Here is a 21,519-nt window from a genome sequence, read left to right as displayed (position 1 = left end):
TTAAACAATAAAGAAAAAAACAAAATAATAAAATTCCTTAAAGTAGGATTTGTAATAAATTAGGAATAAAAGAAAAAACCCTGGAAATCCAAATTTAATTAAAAAAATCTGAACTGTTTCCCACTCATTAAAAATGCATTTTTTTAATCTGAGGCTTTTTATTTCAGAAAAGCAAAGGCTAGACATGCCTGTTTACATTTACTTGCCCATTATTATAATTTCATGCAGAGTATCTGACACTAGATGTTGTTTCTCAATTTGCACAAAAGGAAATGTAAACAGAAATAAATAGAGTACTTCTCATATTCTTAAAATAATAATTTTCACCTTTTTTTTTCCAAGTGGGGATGTACTGTGTTTTCTGCACTCTCTTTCCATAATGAGAGATATCTATTAAATTCCCAAACTTAAAGTGAAAATATGTTCAAGTTTAGATAATTTTTTTCAATCATGCTGATAGTACTCCATTATGATGTTAATCTGATCCTTTGGAAAGTTTTCTCCTCAACAAACTTCTAACACTTCTAAAACAACCCGAAAGAATATCTGTTTTCATTTTTAGTTTTTGGGTTTTGTTTTTTCAGTTGGGTCTTTTGCCAGATAGCAAATTCTATGCACTATACATCATGCACCCAGAGGAATTAGGGATTTCATGTTCTACATTATACTATACTCTTTTCCATGAAAAGCCAGCTGGCAGCTACTGTATACCTGCTTTCCATATTGATAGAAAAGAGAGAAAAAATACGTAATAGGATGTAGCATCAGAGAACTGTAGATCTCAGACTGATCTTTTAAATGCATGACTCTCTTAAAATTGATCTAAAATCCAGCTATGACAAATAACTGAATTTGTTTACTAGTTTCTTCTTTTGTTAAAAAATAAACACATACTTTATCACAGTTTGATTTTTTAAGACTTGGTTTGCATTTGTAATTGCCACAAGGTAGCTGTGTAACATGTAGGAAATGCAGCCTATCACTTAAAAGAAGCTTGATGCTGCTCTGAGGTAGCGAATAGTCAGAAATACCCTCTGAATCCCTACCAGTCTGCAGCCTCAAAACCAGCCCATGCTCCCCCTAACAGCCATTCTCAACAGATGCTGAATCCCACTTTATGTGGATGAAGCTAAGAAGCAACACACTAATGTTCCCATGTATTAAAAATAAATTAATAAATAAATATTTTTCAATGTTTCATATTTTGTTCAGTAGAATGCTTAAATAGTTTGGTTAATTTTTTTTAATACAAAATGGTTGTTAGAATTTTACTTTTGTAAAATCTGGGGCTTAAAACAAGCAAAAAGCCCACCCAACATTACAAGAGCAAAGGAGACTATGTTGTTTTTACAAACTAGTAAAGGATTGCTGAATGCAAACTATAAAAATGGCTGAGTAATCCTGGTAGGTGGAACTTTAAGGATAGTGAGAAGAGTGAATGGTTGTTGTCTGTAGCTATTTGCAGTGTATGAATTTCATGAGTGACAACTTGACTCATTTCAAAGCAATGGTAAAAATCTAATTGAATTCAGCTGGTCTGGAGTTTCAGCTACAGCAAGAAAGAGGTATTAGAGGAGAAGAGTCATAAAAAGAAGAAATTTACCTGTAAAGGAAAAAGGGAATATAACTACCCTGCCTATCCAAAAATTCTATACTTATATATTAAAACCAACATATGGAAGCATATATATACACATTCATATACTAGTCAAAATAGAGGTTTATAAATTAATAAAATCCGCAAGGAAACAAATGGAAGCTCAGCTGGTTTCTGAGATGCAATGGGTTTCCTTTAGAGTAGGAGACATCCGTGCCGTGAAAGAGCTGCACAACTTAATTGTTTTTCACATTATGTTATAAATTCTGAGCTCTAGAGTGTGCTTATTTTAAGATGAAATAAATAGATTTCCAATATCATGAAGTTGATAGATAACAGAGACTCCATTTTCTTCTCTTAGGCAAATATTTAAAGGCAAAATTCAACTGTAGTGTTACAGAAATAAACAAGTTAATATTTACAGAAAGAGCTGTTTCAACTGTGGTTTCTTGATGCCGCTGAACAAAACCACTTGCTGAAATCTATAGTTTCATTTAGCAAGATTTCCTCTACAGGAAGAACTTCTACACTATTAAAACAGAATATGGAGAAATCAGATTCTGGTTAATTGATACATTATCCAGCTTGAAATATATTACAACTTTGATTACAATCCTTTTTTTTTTTTTCATCCAGAATAATGTCTATTACTTTTTACCAAAATCAGCCACATCCTTATATATTTTCACACTTTTCGTATCTCTACCATTTAATTTTCTTACAAGTACTCATAAGAAGGAATAATCCTGTCCAGAACATTTACTTTGCTTGATTGTATTTCAGTCTTGGGCAGATAGGAGAAAGTTCTCAGCTGTTTCTGTTTGTGAAAGTCTTCTAATTGTCATCTATAAAGGAAATAACTCTAAGAGTATGTACTCTGTTTCATTGATTTTTTTTTTTTGCCTGCTGGGAAGTCAATGACAGGCCTCGAACATCTCATAATGCTCAGAGCAGATGTAATGGTGGTATCATCATCAGAAAACTACTGTCAGAAGAAAGGGCAGCACTTGAACTTTGTGATAACAATAAACTCTGTAAGAACCTTTGGAACTCATTAAAGTTAGGCTCTGTTACTCTAATAAAACATTCTTCTAGAATTCTCCTAAAAGAACATTTGTCTCAGCAGTAATTCAAATTGAAACAATAATTAGAAATACCAAAACAAAGGTAACAATTTGGAAATTAGTTCAACAAGACATACTTTAACATGGCGACAATTGTTTCAATGAAGATATTTCCGTCTTCTACAGGAGATTTGTCAGGAAAAAAAATCGATAGCACTTTCAGACAACAAATAAACCCTGTTTAGCTTTTACTGCATGTGGTATCTCATCTAGAACTATTAACTCCTTGTGTTCCCAAGAAAACTATTTTTGTTTCTTTCTAAAGCTGCAGAGCAGAGTGTCTCTGAGTCAATACTGGTAAGTATTTTCAAAAAGGAAAAGAGCAACCCAGGCTGGTCAGTCTCATCTTGATATTTGGAAAAGTGATGAAGCAAATAATCCTGGAAACCATTTCCAGATACATTAAGGACAAGAAGGTATTTGTAAGTAGTCAGCATGAATTCATAAAATCGCCTCATGAAAAGCTAACAAAGGGAAGCACAAGATTCTGCACTGGAGGAATAATCTCATGCATAATTGGAGTGCTGAGGGCCAGCCAGACACATCACAGATTTTCAGAAAAGGAACTGGATTTGTCCTTGCAGAAAAGAAGCCTGATGGCATCCTGATCTGCATTAGGCAACTGAAGTGTTCACTGCCCTTTGCACAGCACTGCTAAGGTCTCATTTGGAGCACTGTGTCACAGAGTCTTAGAAGCACATCTCTGAGATTGGAAAACCTCTGTTCACCATCCTGACCAATTTCCCCTACTCAAGCAGAACTACCTAGAGCAGATTGCCCCAGACCACATCTATATATTGTCTCCTAGGAGGGTACCCAGTCTCTCTGAACAACATGTAGCAGTGCTGTCATGCTCACAGTAAAAAGTGTTTTGTTATGTCTGTACTAAACCTGCTCGTTTTTAGTTTAGGTCAGTTGCCTCTGGTCCGTCCCCGGAGCACCACTGAAAAGACTGTGTCCCCATCCTTTTTGCACCATCAGTATGTTCATGTCCCTCTTGTACTGGGAAGATCAGAACTGAACACAATATTCCAGGTGTGGGTTCAGCAGCACTGAATAAAAAGGGAGGATCACCTCCTTGACTGCTGGCAATGCACTGCCTGAATCAGCATGGGACACCATTTGCCTTCTTTGCAGCAAGGGCACATTCTGGGTCCTGTTAAACCTGGATTTCACCAGGACCCCCAGTCCTTTTCTGCAAAGCTGCTTTCCAGCAGCATATTCCTAGCATATACCAGTGCATGGGGTTGTTCTTCCTCAGGTGAGGAAATTAGCTTTTTTCTTTGTTGAACTTCCTAAGGTTGCTGTTGAGGAGCCTTTTGGGGTCCGTCTGTATGACAGTGAAACCCTCTGGCATACCAGCCACTCATCTGAGTTCAGTATAGTCTGCAAACTTGCTGAGAGCACAGTTTGCTACATCACCCAGATCGCTGATGAAGATATTGAAGAGGATTGTACCCGGTATTCATTCCTAGGGTGGATCACTAGTCACTGCCCTCCAGTTAGACTTGGTGCCACTGATCACCACACGCTGGGCTGGGTCATTTAGACAATTTTGAATCCACCTCTCTGTCTGGTCATCCAACCCTTGCATCAGCAGCCTCTCTATGAGTTTGTAATGGGAGACGATGTCAAAGATATTACCCAGGTCCAGGTAGACAGCATCCACTGCTCCCTCCCAATCTACCAGGCCAGTCACTTTATTGTACAAGTCTAATGAGTTCATCAAGGATGACTTCCCCTTGGTGAAGGGGAACATTGAACGTTGACTACTAACAAAGGGTGTTCAGTTTCATGCGCCCCACAAAAAGCAACACATGGACATATTGGACAGCAGAGATATGGAGCTACGGGAGAACCCAAAAAGGGCCGTTCGGATGATTAAGGGACTGGCACACTTTTCATATGATGAGATGCTGAGAAACGTGTGTGTGATTATCCTGCAGAAGAGAAGGCAAAAGGGAACCTTCCCAATGTGTATAAAAGTTTGAAGGGAAGATGCAAGGAAGATAGGTCCACCGTCCACTGACAAGACAAGAGACAATAAGCACAAACTGAAGCACCAGGCGCTCTGTCTGAACATAAGGAATCACTTTAATATGTGACTGAGCACTGGCACATCTTGCTCAGGGAGGCAAAGGAGTCTCCATCCCCAGAGATATTCAAAGTTTGTTTTGGATATGGTTCTGACTAACTGGGTCTGGACTTAGTAAGGTGGACCAAATGGCCCTCAAGGCTGCCTTCCACCTTCAACCAGTCTGTGATTCTGTGGCAGATGTAATCAATTTATCTCATGTTTTATCATCTGCCATATCTTGATATTCTACAGATGTATACTAAAATGTAGGTTGCCAAAGACACAAACAGATCACATTGCTATCTGTATAGAAAGAGACATATCTAATTATTTTCTGAATGAAAAATCTTTTAAAGTGAACGACTAATCTGTATTTAAGCTTTTGCTTTTGTAAATTTGCTGGGATTCCAAGCAGTGAATAAATAAACTAGGAAGTGAACTAGCCAAGAGTAGCCTGTAAGAAATATAACACTGGAAATATAAAGTAACTTTTTAATTGAATGTATGCTTCAGAGAGGTGAAACATCTTGTTTTTGTCTAAATTAATCACACTTAGTTGATAAAACTAGTCTTACAGAACTGTTTTAGAAGTTAAACATATCTGAACATTTTGAACCATATTTTGTTTCAGCCCATGTAAAGACTAGCTATCTGCACAAAGCCTGCTGCTGTCCAGCTCACAACCTTTGATGGTTAGGAAGTAAGCATGCAGACTATGTAGCTCATTAGAGCACTATATCTGTATAATAGTGATTTATTTTCCCTGTCTGTCAGCCAGTGCCTTGCATTGTCTGTCAAGCCAGACTTTGGTGAATTGTGATCTACAGTAAAATATTTGAAAGGGATATGAAGCGCTTGAGTTTTATAGGTGTGGCAGACCATTAACAGTGGCCTTTTCGTTTGCTTAATTTATGGTAGTATAAGGTTTCCTAAGATTCTAGTGTGTCAAAATTTAGACAAGTTTTCAGTGTTTGATAAACTGCCAGTGAACTGCTATTGGGAAACACAAAAGAAACCCCATCTTCACAGAGGTAGCAAAATTAATACAGAGTAAATACTCCCAGCAAAGTGAGCTAAATTTTCTAATAAATAAAATATCTACAGCATCAACACAGGTTCCCTATGCTAACTTCTTGGAAAAATGTAATATTTCCTAGAATAGTGGATTAATAAGTGGGATACAGCTTAATAAACATAACATTTTATGTGACACTCTGATTTATTTTATTGGATATTAGGAAGTGTTACAATAATTAAATTACCATTTTTAATATGAATTTAAAAGATGGCACAGCAAGCTCAAGAATTCTTGCTGTCTGCCTTGCTGTCTTCCTAATGTTAATAAGTACAGGAAAATCTAAGCTGCCTTCACCATTACTGGTGAAAGACAGGCAGATCTAAAGGTATATCTGCCTATCTCAGCTATTTATTTGTCAAGCAAAATAAATAACCCTTCAGAGGCTCCTGTGGGGTCCCCAGGCATCTTCTATTAAACCTATCTCAGTTGTTGCTTACAATCAACATACAGAACAAAGTCCAAAAATTCACCATTAATGTCAATTAAATATGCTCTAACTCAATGACTTTAATTGTGTTGTAGATCATTGATGGAAAGACATGATTTGCTGCAGATTCATTTTAAAGTAGAAACAAACCTCAGACCACCAGAGTAACTGCAATGACTGTGTATCATATTTGAGGAATATTTTTTTATATAAACTTCATGAGTAGTTCACAAACAATATGTTTTTACTTTGAAAAATAAAGTGATACAATGTGTTTCATATTATAAAAGCCATCACATGGATTCCAAATATTTTGAGATGGTATATAATGTGTCTATATGAAGTGGAGTTACTCACTGATTTGTTGTGAGAAGTGTGTCAAAATTTTAAGGGATAACAGCACATTATTTACAGGTTCTCTCAGCTTCCTACTTTGTCCCTGAGTCAATAACTGTAATACCATATAAATTTACCATACATATTCTTGAAGAATTTTCATTCTAATTCCAATTTGGAAATGCTAGAAATCTATATAAGGATTATATAATGTGGAAATTGATTTGTTCTACTCAGAATATTCTATCATATAGTTTTGAAAAATAGTTGTGTCTCAGCTACATATGCAATGTACATGTAAAATAGAAAGGGCACACTCAATTTTCACTTTAGATTTAGCAAGAAAAATAAAGAAACAAAGACTTTGTGAATCATTTCACAAAAATAAATTAATATAAAAGATATATTTAATAGATATATTTTACACTGCACTGGAACAGGGAGAGTCTCTGGAACACCTGTAATACACTGATGATGTCATTGTGTGGGGCACCATTTTCTGACAAAAGGAAAAAAAAAATAATTTAAACCCAACTGAAGGCAGTTTTGCCATTAAGCAAAGTAAGGTCAAGGGACCTATACAGAATATCCAGTCTTTAAGAATAAAATGGCAAGGTGTATGTCATCAGATCCCAATTGATGTGATTAATAAAATAACAACAATGTCTCCAACAACTAACAAAAAGGAAACACAACCATTCTTGGGTGTTGTGGTTTTTTGGAAAACGCATATTCCAAATTACAGTCTGTCAGCCCTCTCTGTGAGGTGATCAGGAAGAAAAATGATTTCAAGAGAGGCCCTGAGCAATGACAAGCCATTAAACAAATCAGCATGAGATAGTTCATGCAGCAGCCCTTGGGCCAGCCTGGACAGAGCAAAAGGTTAAAACATGCTCTACAGTGCAGCTGGAGAGAACGACCTTTCCTGGAGGCTCTGGCAAAAAGCACCAGGGGAGACTTAAGGTTGACCCCATGGCTTCTGGAGTCAGGGATACAGAGGACCTGAGGCCAGTATACTTCAACTGAAAAATACAGACAACCTCTTTGCTGTGGAGGATGATGTCTGAAATACAAATATGGGGAGGCCTGACTGATTGACTGTATCACACTCCCACAAACCTGCCAAGGTAATCACCATTATTATAAAACTTCCAGCAAATATTGTTTTAGATGCCATTATAAACCATTTGAAAACCAGAATGCACAGAAACATTTATAGACTTTTTTTGATATATGCTGGAAACCATTTCTTTCTAAAATCCATTTTATCAAGCATTTATGAATATCAGCTGTATTTAATCCATTACTACTACAGATCAACTTATACGCTCCACATATTTTTTTTTTTTTTTCAGTTGCAATCACTTCTGGTCAACAACAGAAGCAGAGATAAAAAGAGATGACAGCCTGTGACAATGTTCCTATTTAACCTATCTTCACTAAAGAAGAGCTCACATTGTAAAGGCCTTCTGAGAGCTCTTGCAATGGCTACACACCATGTCAAAACAGAGAATCTCTGACATCCACATACATAACTAACATCTAATAAGACAACTCAATATTTAATCCCTAAAATGTAAGTAGAATTCAGCCTTTGGGATTCTATTTCACTCTTTCAGAACAATTTTTTCATTTTTATCATGGCATGACCTGGTCTAGTGGAAGGTGTTCCTGTCTATGGCAGGGGGGTTGAAACTAGATCTTTAAGACCCCTTCCAAGCCAAACCACTCATGGTTCTATGACAGAACTTCAACACTGGTACTTACAATTTCATTTATGTTTGTGAACTCTGTTAAATTCTGCACTGGGTATAGGTATCAAGATGGGAGGGGCTGCAGGGGTGGCCCCTGGAGGAAGCCATTTGCATGTGCCAGCCACTTCCAGTGGGTTCCAGCTGGCTCTAAAGGACCTGCTGCAAGACACAGTTCAGCCTGTTTGCTATGAATGTGGCACCCCTGGGAAAGCACACTTAAAAAAAGCTGAAATTGCTACAGAGAGGAGGGATCAAAAAGTTTGAGAAGTAAAAGAGATGGAGACGCACTGAAAACTGGATTTTCCCCTGCAACCTGTGGGCCTTCTACATTGGAGCAGGGAAAAGCCGGAGAGAAAGGAGTGGCAGAGAGAGTGGCACAAGGTACAGCACCTGCCCTGTGCCCCATCTCCTCTGCACTACTTAGGGAGGACAGAGTGAAGGAGGCAAATTGAGCCTGGAAAAGGAGAGGAGGAAAGGTGTTGTATTAATGTTTTTCCTTCTGTTTTCCACTACCTGTGCAAGAGAAAGCACACATTAAGATATCGAGGATTACATTCAGTGCTGATAGTTCAGTGTGCAGCTGCAGGGGGAGCAGCACATGGAGATCTGAGGGGCTGGACAGTGAGGAAAGAGGCCTTGAGCTGCTGTGAACAAAGTGCTCAGGCACCTGTGGCCCTGCCAGGCAACCAGACACTCAGAGAGCCAATGACCCTGATGCTTTTGTGCACTTGGACTGTGAGGTTATAAAAGCCCAGGGTTTCCTTTGCTCAGGGTCCCTCCTTGGAGGCACACAGCTTGAGATGTTCTGTTGTCATTTAATTTTTGCACCAAGATTAAATTATTTTTAGGATTGTGATGTCTGAGAGTCTGCTATGGGAAATTTTGGGTCGAGCCTGTAAGGAATCTTGGTCTGACAGTGTGAGTTAGATGTGTGCAGCTCCAAAGGGGCTTTGGTCCCAGCTCAGGTGGCGCAAGTGTGACTCTCAGAGTGGCTCCTGGGTGGTCAGACAGGAAAATTGCCTTAACAAAGATAAATGCCACTACAGAAAATAGGATATATATTTTTTTTCTGCTCATAGTCTGTCTTGTAGTTTTACTGGGGAAAGAGAGGGTTCATCAGAAGCAAAGAAGAAGAAATAAAATTTTTCAGTGGATTAGATGCTATCAAGGCATATCTAAATTTCATCCAGACTTTTTATATAAATCTACATGCTACAGCCTTTAACAGCAGAGCTTCATGCTCAGTATGGCAAACTTAAGTCCTCATTAGTTCACTTTTTAGAAAGCAACATTCATTGGGCTATTTAGGCATTACAATCTTAATACTAGGAAAAGAAAGTACTAAAATCATTAGAAAATACAATGTTTTACTTTAGAAATGTGGCATTATTTAATACATTTACTAAATATGCCCAGAAGGAAATCTAAGTTCATCTGTCAGGGCTATTTTTATTGAAGGTGAAGTATCAAGCTCATCTCTACCAGTTTCCCTTGCACATCAGTTATGGACCGTTGCCTTACACTGATCTCTGCTTGATCTAATAATTTTTAGCTGCAAAGAGAAAAGGGGATATAAGTACACTTAGCAAACAGACAAGCAAGAAGACAATTTAAAAGTAGAGCAAATGAGATGCAAGGAAATATAATTAGATTATTTTTGTAGTATTTTTATACCACTGCTGAAACCAATATGATGACCTGACTTACACATAATTAAGATTTTCTTTTTTTTTTTTTCAAAATTCAAGTTTCTAAACATACACAATTGCTTTGCAGCGATTCCATGTCTACCATTCACTAAGATTGTTTACACACAAAGAAAGAGTTATGATTTAGGGGTATTAGAGTGATGTATTTATTACCTTGGGATGTCAGCATCTTGGCTGCACTGAACTTCTTGCTGAGACTAATCTAAGCAAATGTAAATGTGTTTTCTGGGTTGAGATACGTTCACAGTCAGTGGAAAAAAATAGACTTATGCAGGAAGACACTTAAACTAAGAGTTTCTTTCCCCCTCCATTAACTTCAAAAGAATTCAGTAAGACAAGCTCTGAGTTAGGAATCACTCACAGAGGTACATAATGCTATGTGAGATGAATTAAAATACAGAATTTTAAATTAACCCCAGTGTAATAAGATGTTCTGTATTTAAGGGTCTTTTTTGGTCTCAGAAACATTGCTTCTGATAATGTTGCACATATTGTCATATTGAAAACTTGAAGAATAAATTTTACCTTAGTTACAGATGTTGAATAAATATAAAAATGACTTGAAAAGGACAAGAGCCTTCTGGTTTGGGCTAGTGAGTTTGTTTGGTTCGGGTTTTTTTTTCCCTTGTTTTCTTCTGTTTAATAAGACAAAGAATACAGTAAAAACCCTCCTTTTCCATCAGTTATTGGTGTAAATGCATGTAATACCACTAAATTCTGATAAACCATTCTTTCTCCTTTGTAATATTGTGATAGCTACAATAAGAATACAGTTCTTATGCCAGTGAAAAACAATAACTGCTTGTTGCAATAAGTACTATTGGTAAGTTTTTTTAAGCTTTTATCTCTATCTTAGAATCATAGACAGCCAAATCCCATAGTTTCAATGAAGGGAAAATCCTGACAAATGGGGCTAAGTACAGAATCATATTGGATTCCAATAACTTGTCCATTCAAAGAGTTGTAATTAATAAATTTAATTAATAAAATTTTTCTTAAAGTATATTTTTTTTTCAAATAATTCTATTCAGACTGTATTAATAATGTATCTTCAGGGGCTACATTTTTCCAAGTTAGAAGGTAATAGACACAAAATACAATTCCAAAGGAAAACACTGGGAAAAACTTTGTTATTTCCACTGTGGTCATGAAGGTAAATCTTCAAAAGACTCATATGTATACACTGAATGCATTCCATTGTCATGACTATGTTAACAGAAAAATCAGATATTTAGCTTCTGTACAGACCCAGAATGTATTTTTTTATACTTCCTATTGCTAAGATTATACAGCACTCTACATTTAATTGCTATTGTTCTCTGCCGTGTTAGAAATTCATTAGAAAAAGAGTCAGTGACAGCAATAAAAGAGCCTTGTGCAATAACCCAACATCAGTAACACAGCAAGAAAAAACACTTTTGGTCCATGCTGAAAGAACTTTTGTAACAAAAGGAACTGCAATTCCAGAAAAAAAAGTTTTCTATTATTTTCATACTGAGAATCCAAACATATACCCAAACCTTGCTACAAAAGCCTCAATCAGATTTTTCATGCCTATCCATGTACAGGCTTCCAAATCAGATAAACTTAGATTTCCTTCTGGGCATATTTAGTAAATGTATTAAATAATGCCACATTTATAAAGTAAAAAATGTATTTTCCTATGATTTCAGCACTTTCTTTTCCTAGTATTTAGAATACTATTTTTCCTAGTATTAAGAATGTAATGCCCGAAATAGCCCAATGAATGTTAACAATTTATGCTGTTAAAAATTAACTATTATTTACCTCTAACAGGGAGACATGAATTTGGCATGTATTTGGGTGAATAAAATCATGAATTATCAATACCTAGTAAAGAAAAAAAAAAGACAAAAAACCTTTTTCTTTTTTTTTTCTGCTTGTGTTGATGTCTTTATTTTCACTGCATCAGATTAAGGTCTTGAGGGCACTACAGGCTGGTCTGCTCCCATCCAGCCTCCTCAGGGGTAATCAGACCTTGGCCATGACCCTTCACTCCTTTTTCTTGTCCTGGGAGCCATCAGAGCCTGCTCTGGGAGCCATCAGTGCCTGTCTCAGTGGCACAGTGACAGTCCCCAGCTCCCCCAGCCCTGCCAAGGCCTGGGCTCTGCCAAGCTGGGCACACTCGTGCCTCCATATCCCAGCCCAGCTTTGGGCGATGGCCATTGCCAGGGCAGAGCCCAGTGCCCAGCACAAGGATACAGCCTGTGTCCCTGTGCCCTGTGTCCCTGTGTCCCTGTGCCCTGTGTCTCTGTGTCCCTGTGTCCCTGTGTCCCTGTGCCTCGTGTCCCTGTGCCCTGTGTCTCTGTGTCCCTGTGTCCCTGTGCCTCGTGTCCCTGTGCTCTGTGTCTCTCCCTGCTCTCAGCCAGGGCAGTGGGAAAGGCTCTGTCAGCCCAGCCATGTCCTGATGCCCCTCTGGGGAGCCTCTGCAGCTCCAGGGAGCTGCAAGCCCCCAGTACACGCACGACACAGTAGAAAACATTCTCATTTTTTTTTCTCAGTGAAATTATTTTTACTGCCAGTCTGAGCCAGTCTTGTTTCAATCTATGGCTTTTCATTCTCATCCTCCCTCCAGGCAGCTCTGGGAAAAGCCTAACCCTGCTAGATGGTGACAAACTCCTCTCAAAGTTTTCCCTTTTCTAGGGAACAGGCCCAGAACCCTCAGCCTCTCAGCAGAGCTTGTTTCAGTTTATTGATGTACAAATTCATTTTCAGTCTTATACTCCCCCCTGCAATTAAGAATCTTCAAACATTCCCACCCTGAAAGTACAATCCACAGAAAAAAAAAATACAGTTACTAAACTACTAACTGTGCATTCAAATATGGTCTGTAACAATGCAGAGCTGGTACAGAATAGAAATCAGATTTCATCTGTCTCTGTCAGACAATAACATCTGGAATTCTGGTTGAAAGATCTGTGCCTGATGAAGTTTGAACTCTGTAAATGTGCACCGATTTTCCCAATAAATCAATCAAGTAAAAACCCATAGGGACTTTTTGTTTGATTGTTTGTTTGTTAAAGTTTTTTTTTACTACAGATGTGTCATGGTTTTTAGCCCAGACAGAGATGAAACACCATACATACACTCCTCCCACCACACCCAGGTGAAATTGGGAGGACAATCAAAGTAAAACTAGAGAAAAGAACAGTTTAATTGAAAATAAAGTAAAAATAATAATGGTATTGTCATCCTCATTACTATAAAAGAAAAGTCCCAAGTGCTGCACAATGCAATTGCTCATCACTTTTGCTGACATGTTCCAGAACCCCCTTACCAAACACAGACCAGCTGCCTTTCTGGGTAGCTCCCCTAGTTTAAATAACTAGGCTGATGTTCTGTGGTGTGGAATAGCCCTTTGGCCTGTTTGGGTCACTTTTCCTGGCTCTGCTCCCTCCCAGTTTGGCAGAGTTCTTTTGTTTTGTTTTGTTTTTCTTTGAGGACTACCTCATAATTAATTGTGCCTGAATGAATTGCTTAGTATTAAGAATGTATTTACCTTAGCATTATCTGATATTTCAATTTTTAATATATTTTCTCTTTGTATTTTCTTTTTTATTTTTCTTTCTCTTTTTACAGTTTTTTTTCTCTTTTTTATAAGCAGACATGTTTATTGTATTATTTATTGTAACTATGCAAGACTGTTCTTCTCTTCAGCTGCATTCATACTTCCTATAAAGCACTCTATTTCTGTCTTTCATTACTCTCAGTTTCTCTGTGAGACCCAAATAAAGCATGAGAGTTATGAGGAATGTAACTGGTTTGGCAATAGACTTTATTTATTGTCTCCCAGGGACAAGCACAAGTTTGTGGAACAGTAGACTAGATGTGCAGTGCCATTCTGCAGTCATAGTACCCCATGTACTAATTTACCCTTCCAGAGATTAGAATCTTGTCCAGAAAAGTTGTTTGGTTAGGCTTTGTCCTTAAGATTGGATTTAATTTATTGGATTTAATTTATTTTATTTTCATTTTGTTTGCCTTTTAAACGTATTACAAGAGTTATGGGTCTTGTAGGTTCAGATATTCTTACTTCCCACTTTTATTCTTTTCAAAATGAAAGAGAATGAGATTCCTTTCTTTTCCATCATGCACAAGTTTTTTTAAGTTTTATCTTTCTTTCTCCCTAAGATTTTAGAGTAAAGATCAACATCTCAAAAATCACTGCAAATTGCTGCATGCTATTGTTGCTTGCTTTAAAAGCTATCTGAAATGGAATCTTACATAATAAAGTTGACAGATATCAACCGAGTCATCTCTTCCTCTGTTTTAGCACATGTAGTAGAATAATGCTGTGGAAAAAATTTGTAACAAGCCAGTAAGCAATAATGCTCAGACAATTTTAGATGGATTGAACATTAGTGATAAAACTACTTAGCAGCAGAGAAACTACTGAGACAGAGATAAAGAAGAGGATCCTGTTTCTACAAAAATAAGGTAAAGAGCTGGAGACATACAGATTAATGTTATTGTGCATATCCTAATTAAAATGGAGTATTTTGCCAATTAAAGATTCCTGACCAGGACTAAACCTGCTACTTTTGTTGGTAATTCACAAAACCAAAATAATTTATCCTCTTCAAGTCTATGACTTGTTCAACTCTGCAGGATAAACACCTATTCACATGTTTTTGTCGGAATAAGGAAATCCAAGTTGTCAATATAGGAAGAATGGTGGGGTTTTTTGTACAAATACAAAATTTACTCATTAAATGAGTATAAAACAGTCAAATGAAAACCAAACTGCTTTCCTACAATTCCAGATGAAAAGAAACAAAGAAAACTGAAAAGTCCAAAATAAATATTACGTTGAATAGAAATAAATTCAGCTTGACTTAGAAAAGAAGAATGGATTCTTAGTATTTTCTTATGGAGTACAATTGCTCTGTCTGCTGCAAAATCAAACAGAGGGATAGAGAGTTTATACTTTAAAAAACCATGTAAGTGGTAAATAAAACTAAATCCTGGCATGGTTCAAACTTAGCAAAGACCTCAGCAGATAGCAAAAGATGAAACGATTTTCACTGGATTTATGACAGTCCAGGAAAGAGCAGAAAATAGAAAATGAAATAATAACAAGTTATAGATGGTTGAATGTGCAAAAGAGGATAGTGGACTAGCTATCATGAATAAGAGAGTCCCTGGCAGGTTTAAATGGATAAAAAAATGCATAGCTATCAGTGTTTTGAGAGTCTATGATACTTATTACACTGCTTTACTTAAAATGTTTACAAATAATTCAACTTAGCAAAGACAAGATTCCTGTTGTGTTTTTAACAACAAAAGAGGATACAATCCAGAAAGCTGCACTCAAAAAACCAGACTAAAACAGACTTTGCTGATGAGCTAAATTAACTTTTGGTAGGTGAGGGATATTTCATTCTAGCGATATCATTGCTTCATTGGAAAGCAATTCCTTGGCAAAAAACTCCTATACTTCTGGAACTCTGTATTTTGAAAGAGGGTATTAACAATGCCAATTATTATGAAATTTTATGTACTACTATAAAATTGATGTCCCTGAACACATATGACATTATTGAAATACAGTATTTCATCTAACCACGATGACTGTCAGACATAAAAATCAAAATATGTATTGCTCTATTTCAAGCTTCTATCTATGCGTCAGCCTAGTTGGACTTAGGGTAAGAAATCAAACCAGTTTGAACAGATATTGTTTTAGAGTGACAATGTTTAAAACATTTTACAAGTTATTTTTGAAAATTATTAGACGGTAGGGCATCTGATTCCTGATAATGTGTATTTCCCTGGATTAACTTCTACATATAAACATTCATAGAGACATTTTACCTGTACAAAAGGATTTGTCTCTCTATACCTGGTCCTATTTTTATATATAAACGTGCAAAAGTAAAATGTTTTAATTTTGCTTCTGCATAGAAGTTAAACTCTTTCTACTAAATTACTGGAAAAGTCATGCTTAGTCTTTTTGCATTGTGTTCTTTAAATATGCAAAGAAAAGGAGGCACACCAGAACATACAACTGATTTTGACTCAAAGTAATAAAAGTTTTCCCATAACTGAACAACATGCTGACTAGGCAGTTCAGGAAATTGAGAAATAAATGAAAGATATACACCACATATAATCTTTTGGGCAGCGTGCAGCAGCAATTTTTCAGAATAATTTTATTCCCCTCAGCTGCAGGTGTGAGACTTGTAGGGTTTGAGTTTCGCCTTGTTATAAGGAAAGGCAAAAAATAAAACCTCTTTTATGTCTTCAAAATCTGCTGAACAATTAGTTGTCCAAACAGTTGTGCTGACATCACATCTCTTGTTTGCCAAACATTCATGTACGCACTTAAAAAATATCCAAGAGAGATTGAACAATGACATATTTTTCACTCCTGGAAAAGAAACAACCCCCACAATAGAGGAAATCAACAACAGAAAAAAACCCCAACCCAAAAATCCCAACAAAAAACAAACAAACAAAAGTGCAAAACTTATGCATTCTTTAAAAATGGTTACTTGTTTCCATGAACTGCAGTAAAATAGTCACATTGTTTAGTGACTTTTCCAAATATAGTACTACCTTTTACAGTGTTCAGACATTTTTTCTTTTAGTTAATTACATATAATGCTCTAAACATAATATATTTTGCTATCTTCTGATGAACAAAAGAATGAACACTCTTATGCCTTCACTTCCAAATCAATTTTTTACAGGAAATAGCTTTTTTTTTTTTTGCCCCAGGAGAAACATTCACTTTTCAGAGACAATATCATATTGTCAGCAAATCTTTTTTCATTTAATGGAAAATCACTACTAAATTTGGGCTTAAGATTTATTAAATAGGTCTTGTGTCCCTGTGATAACTTTCATGAGAAAGAGATACAAAAGGCTCTGATACTTAAAATCTCGAAGTATATTTTTAATTCTTCATGGAATTCTTTTGATTTCAGCAGGCTTTTTAGAAGATGCTGTGGTTGTATACTGCATGGCTGTAGTCATACACTGCTGCAAGGCAACAACATATGTAATTTTTTACTAAAATTTAATCCAGTAGCAGGTGAACTGGAGCTAACTGCTTTAATCCTGCATCTATCATTGAAATGGTGCTTTGCCTATAGCTGTCTGTCTGACCATTTTTCAACATCTCTGCTCTAGAAGATTATTTTGTCTGTACTTAATTCTTGTGTTCAGAGAGATTTGTGTATACCTTGCAATATTTTTTCTTTGTTACCCTCATATGCAAGTTTTCCTGCTTATATTTTAGTGCACTGAAATATTTTCATTGCTTAAAAGGATATAAATATTTGAAGTTATGTTAAACAATCATGCTGTACATAGGTATACACCTATAGGTGGGCTATATACCTGGAGTTTGGCTTAAGGCTAACCAAAAGAAATGAGGAAATAGCATCTAACATGCGTAAAGGTCACAATAAATGTGAAATTGGTTGTAACCTGGAGCTGTAGGCCAATGAGAAAGTGTAAAAGTGTGTTGGCAAACACATAAAATAATCCCAGGCTGACCCTTGAGGGCTGAAGGAGCAACATGAACATCATACTCCTCCTGGTGAAGGATTCCAGATGCTGACAATTCATCATCAGCCTCCCTGCTGTGTGAAACTACAGATCTTAGGGCCAGAGGAGCAGGGGAAGCATGAGCAGAATACCAGGGAAAAGGGTAGAAAGTGAGAACTTTGTGTAGAACAGTTTTACTTTCATCATTATATTTTTTTATATAACAATTAGACCTGGACTAATAATGATTAGACTCTCGAGATTTCAGTTATAGTAACAATAAATTATTGATTTTATTTATAGCCAAGATGTGCTTCCTTTTTTTTGTCTATAAACAAGATTTTGAGCATAGTATCCTTCAGGACCTAATTCACTGTATTCAATCTGTTCTAATTACTACTGCTGACCTAGTGGAAACAAGGTAAGTAGAGCACTGCTAATTAGTATAATGATAACAAGAAAAATCTTACTTAGGGGGAAGAATTTTTGTTAAAGTCTTACATCTGTATCAGATAAGAGATAAGAGTTGTCTTTCTATAGAAAAGTGAGGCATTTAAAAAATATACATGGAGACTCTTTTTGCAGCTTTTGCCATAAATAACAAATCCTATTTGCTACTTTTTTGTGCCAAAAAAGGCCAAAAATTATATATGCATGTACATTAATGTATGTATGTAGCAGCTCTATATAAATAGCCCTAACAAACAGTCTATGCACAATAAGGTATTTGACTCCAGCACAGTGACATATTACAGAGAAATTCAGACCTGGTGTGACAGCAGAGAGCCTTGAGAAGTGGAGATGGAAGCTGTGACCTGTGGATAACACTCCACAAATTCTTGAAAACTTCATGCTCTGTAGTCTTCTGGTGTGTTACATCTACTTTCATGAAGACATGAAGGGCAACACTGTCCTTGACTTATTGTGAAGAACTGTAAGTATCTCAGTATAATCATAGTGCAGAAGAAAGGTCATAATAATAATAAACAATCAACTAGTAAAAAACTTAATGAAACTGGGCGAAAAAGAAAAATCCTCTAACTCTAGTGGAATTCTCTTTTAACTGTAAGGAAGCTTACCATCAGATTTATCTTGAGATCTAATTTACAAAAAATTCTACAATGTAAAACATTTTCAGCAGTTTTCACCAACTTTGAGTTAGAGGGGAGAGACACTAATAATCCAGTGGCTATTTAAGAACCACAGCTCTGCAATTATATCACACCTACACCCTAAAGAATAAGGTATTAGAGAAGATCAGATATCAGATGGCTCTATAGAATAATGGTAATAATAGTGCCAAAATAAAAGTGAAGTAAAAGAAGGTCAATTAAATCAAACATAAAACAAACAAACAAAGAAATAAATAACCAAAACCACGTGGGAATAAGAAAACTCTAAAATTCTAATTGTCAATGTTGAACTTCATCTTTACTAAAACAAACAATGAAATATTCCATAACAGTGGATCCTTTTAGTCTGAGTTTATAAAAATAAAAAAGAAAATATTCCAAGACCAGGTATATTAGTTAGACCTCAATATTTATTTGTTGGAAGTTTGTCTTAGACATTATTTCTATTCATTTTAGCATGACAGACATTTCATCAATTTACGCAAAAATGACCAGAAGAAATTGGAAAAAAAAACCACAGTCCTGAGTTCAGAAAAGCCCTTCATTTCTTGACCTACGTATATTTCAAACATTCTGGAGGTAATGCTGAAACAGGTGTTCAGGGCATATTTTTGTTTGTACTAAAAGTTTCAGTCTTATGGGCTTGCACTCTCCCAGAACTAGTTTCTGATCATACGGGCAGCTTTCAGGAGTGAAGCAGCAAGTGTGTACTAGACTGAGAATATTAAGACAACGATGCCTCAAGGTAAAACATTTTGTGTTCACTTGCAAAAGAGTATTAACAGAGAGAGATACAAAGAGCTCCTCTAGAGAAGATTCTATGGCAATTTCTTCCCATTGAGAAAGAATTCTTTAGTTTTTCTGTCCTTCAGCTTCATATCCTTTAGAATGTACAATAGTACCTTTCAGTCCCACAGCGGTATATTAGGGCAAGTTTATAAAAAAGCTATAAGATATTTTGTTGTTGATGTTGTTTTCAGCTTTTTTTAGCACAGATTATATAGGTACCTTAGGTCTGTGTGCACATGAAGTTTACAATGTGCATGCTAAATATAGTTTTGATAACTGATGAACAAGCTGACAAGAAAAAATAACCCCCCAAAACCAGAATAGGTGCTAAACATGTCAGTTTTAGCAATATGAGCATCCATTATATATACATTATGGTTACACAAGATTGGGATTTATGGTGTAAATTCATAGCTATTCCTGTCACCTACTTTTTTTTCTCTTTATGTAATCTTTTTGACTGTTATGTTGATGCCTTGAGAGGCTATCTAGAACAGAGGCTAGACAGTGTTAAAGGAATAAAATAGGTATTTATTAAAAGGCCTTCAAAGGATACACCTTGGGCAGTACAAGAGCCCAGCCAAGGCTCTACTCAAGATGGACCACCAGTCATGAGTTCTCACACTTTTATAAGTTTTGGTCCATTTACATATTGGGGTTAATTGTTCAGTTACAGCTTCAGGTTATGAAGTCCCATCCTCCCAGATTGCTTTCTTCAGTTCCCAGATTCTATACTTTTTGGGCCTGAAGCTGTAATGGTGTCCCTGATTCTCAGGCTGGAAAAGGATTGTTTTGTCTAACTAAACTGTGAGGAGAACTTGCTAACACTTTATATATCAGACTTGTATACTAATGCACTACAGAATCTGGAAAATATGAAAGCTAAAACTTAAGGCATCAATGTAGTATAGTAGTTCATGGGGTTTTGTTCTTTTTCTTTGACCAAGACCAAGACTGAATAGGTTGTGAGTTCCAGCAGCACTTTGTTTACTGGCATATCTATTTAGATTGCATGGGAAGAGGAAAGGGTGGCAACTTGAACTTTGTTTGGTAGTGTAGGAATGGAAAGGTATTTGCAGTGATTTCAAAACAGCATTAAGGTATCAAAATTCTTATTAACTTGGGTAGTGAAATAGCACAAGCCTGAGAAGTTTCCCCAGATACCCCTTGGAACAGACCTTTGTCTTCAGCCATTGTTACCAGGCCACTGTTTAAACCATAAAAAATACATTATCAAGACACATTAACATTTCTACAATAATGATCACATTCTTATGCTCACTATTCTGTCTCTTTGATAATGTCTTACTGCTAGGTTATTGTATTGTACAAGGCAATCTCTATTTCCTTTCCTGTGAGAGTATTATACTCTCACAGGAAAGGAAATAGAGATTCATTTCTCTTTTGGGTATTTTACATTTTCTCTGTGTAATTATATGGAAATTTAAAAATGTGTGGTTTTGTTTTCCTTAAAAGACAAATGTTTCCATGGTCTTTTCAGACAATGATAATTGAATGTGTGCACCAGAAAGTACCATATTTTTAAAATACTATTAATATGCTTGGTGTTTTAAACACGTTTAAAGATGATAGCAGACTTTACATTTCCTCAATAAGTGTAGTTATAAGTATATGTTCATGTGCATGTGTGTGTGTTTACACACACATTAGATTACTTTTAATCTCAAAGATATACACTAAAATAAAGCATTAAGCATTAAACTTATTCCCAAACCCTCTAACAAATTTGGTAGCTGTCATATTCCTTTCTCTTATCTTCCAGGTCTTTATTTTTAGTCTACTATCTGGAAAAAGCTACAAATTTGATAATAAAAAGGCCATTAAGATAAAGAACAAAACTCTTTGGGTAAAATGCTCCTAAAAACTAATTGAAAAATAATTGCAATAAAGTGCTAACCTGAAAATTGACTTGCTTTTCTTTGTCCCTTAAAATTACAATAATCATACAAGTTACTGGTC

This window comes from Motacilla alba, chromosome 4 (genome assembly GCF_015832195.1).
Source record: "Motacilla alba alba isolate MOTALB_02 chromosome 4, Motacilla_alba_V1.0_pri, whole genome shotgun sequence".
NCBI lineage: Eukaryota > Metazoa > Chordata > Aves > Passeriformes > Motacillidae > Motacilla > Motacilla alba.
This window is presented reverse-complemented; position numbering follows the sequence as displayed.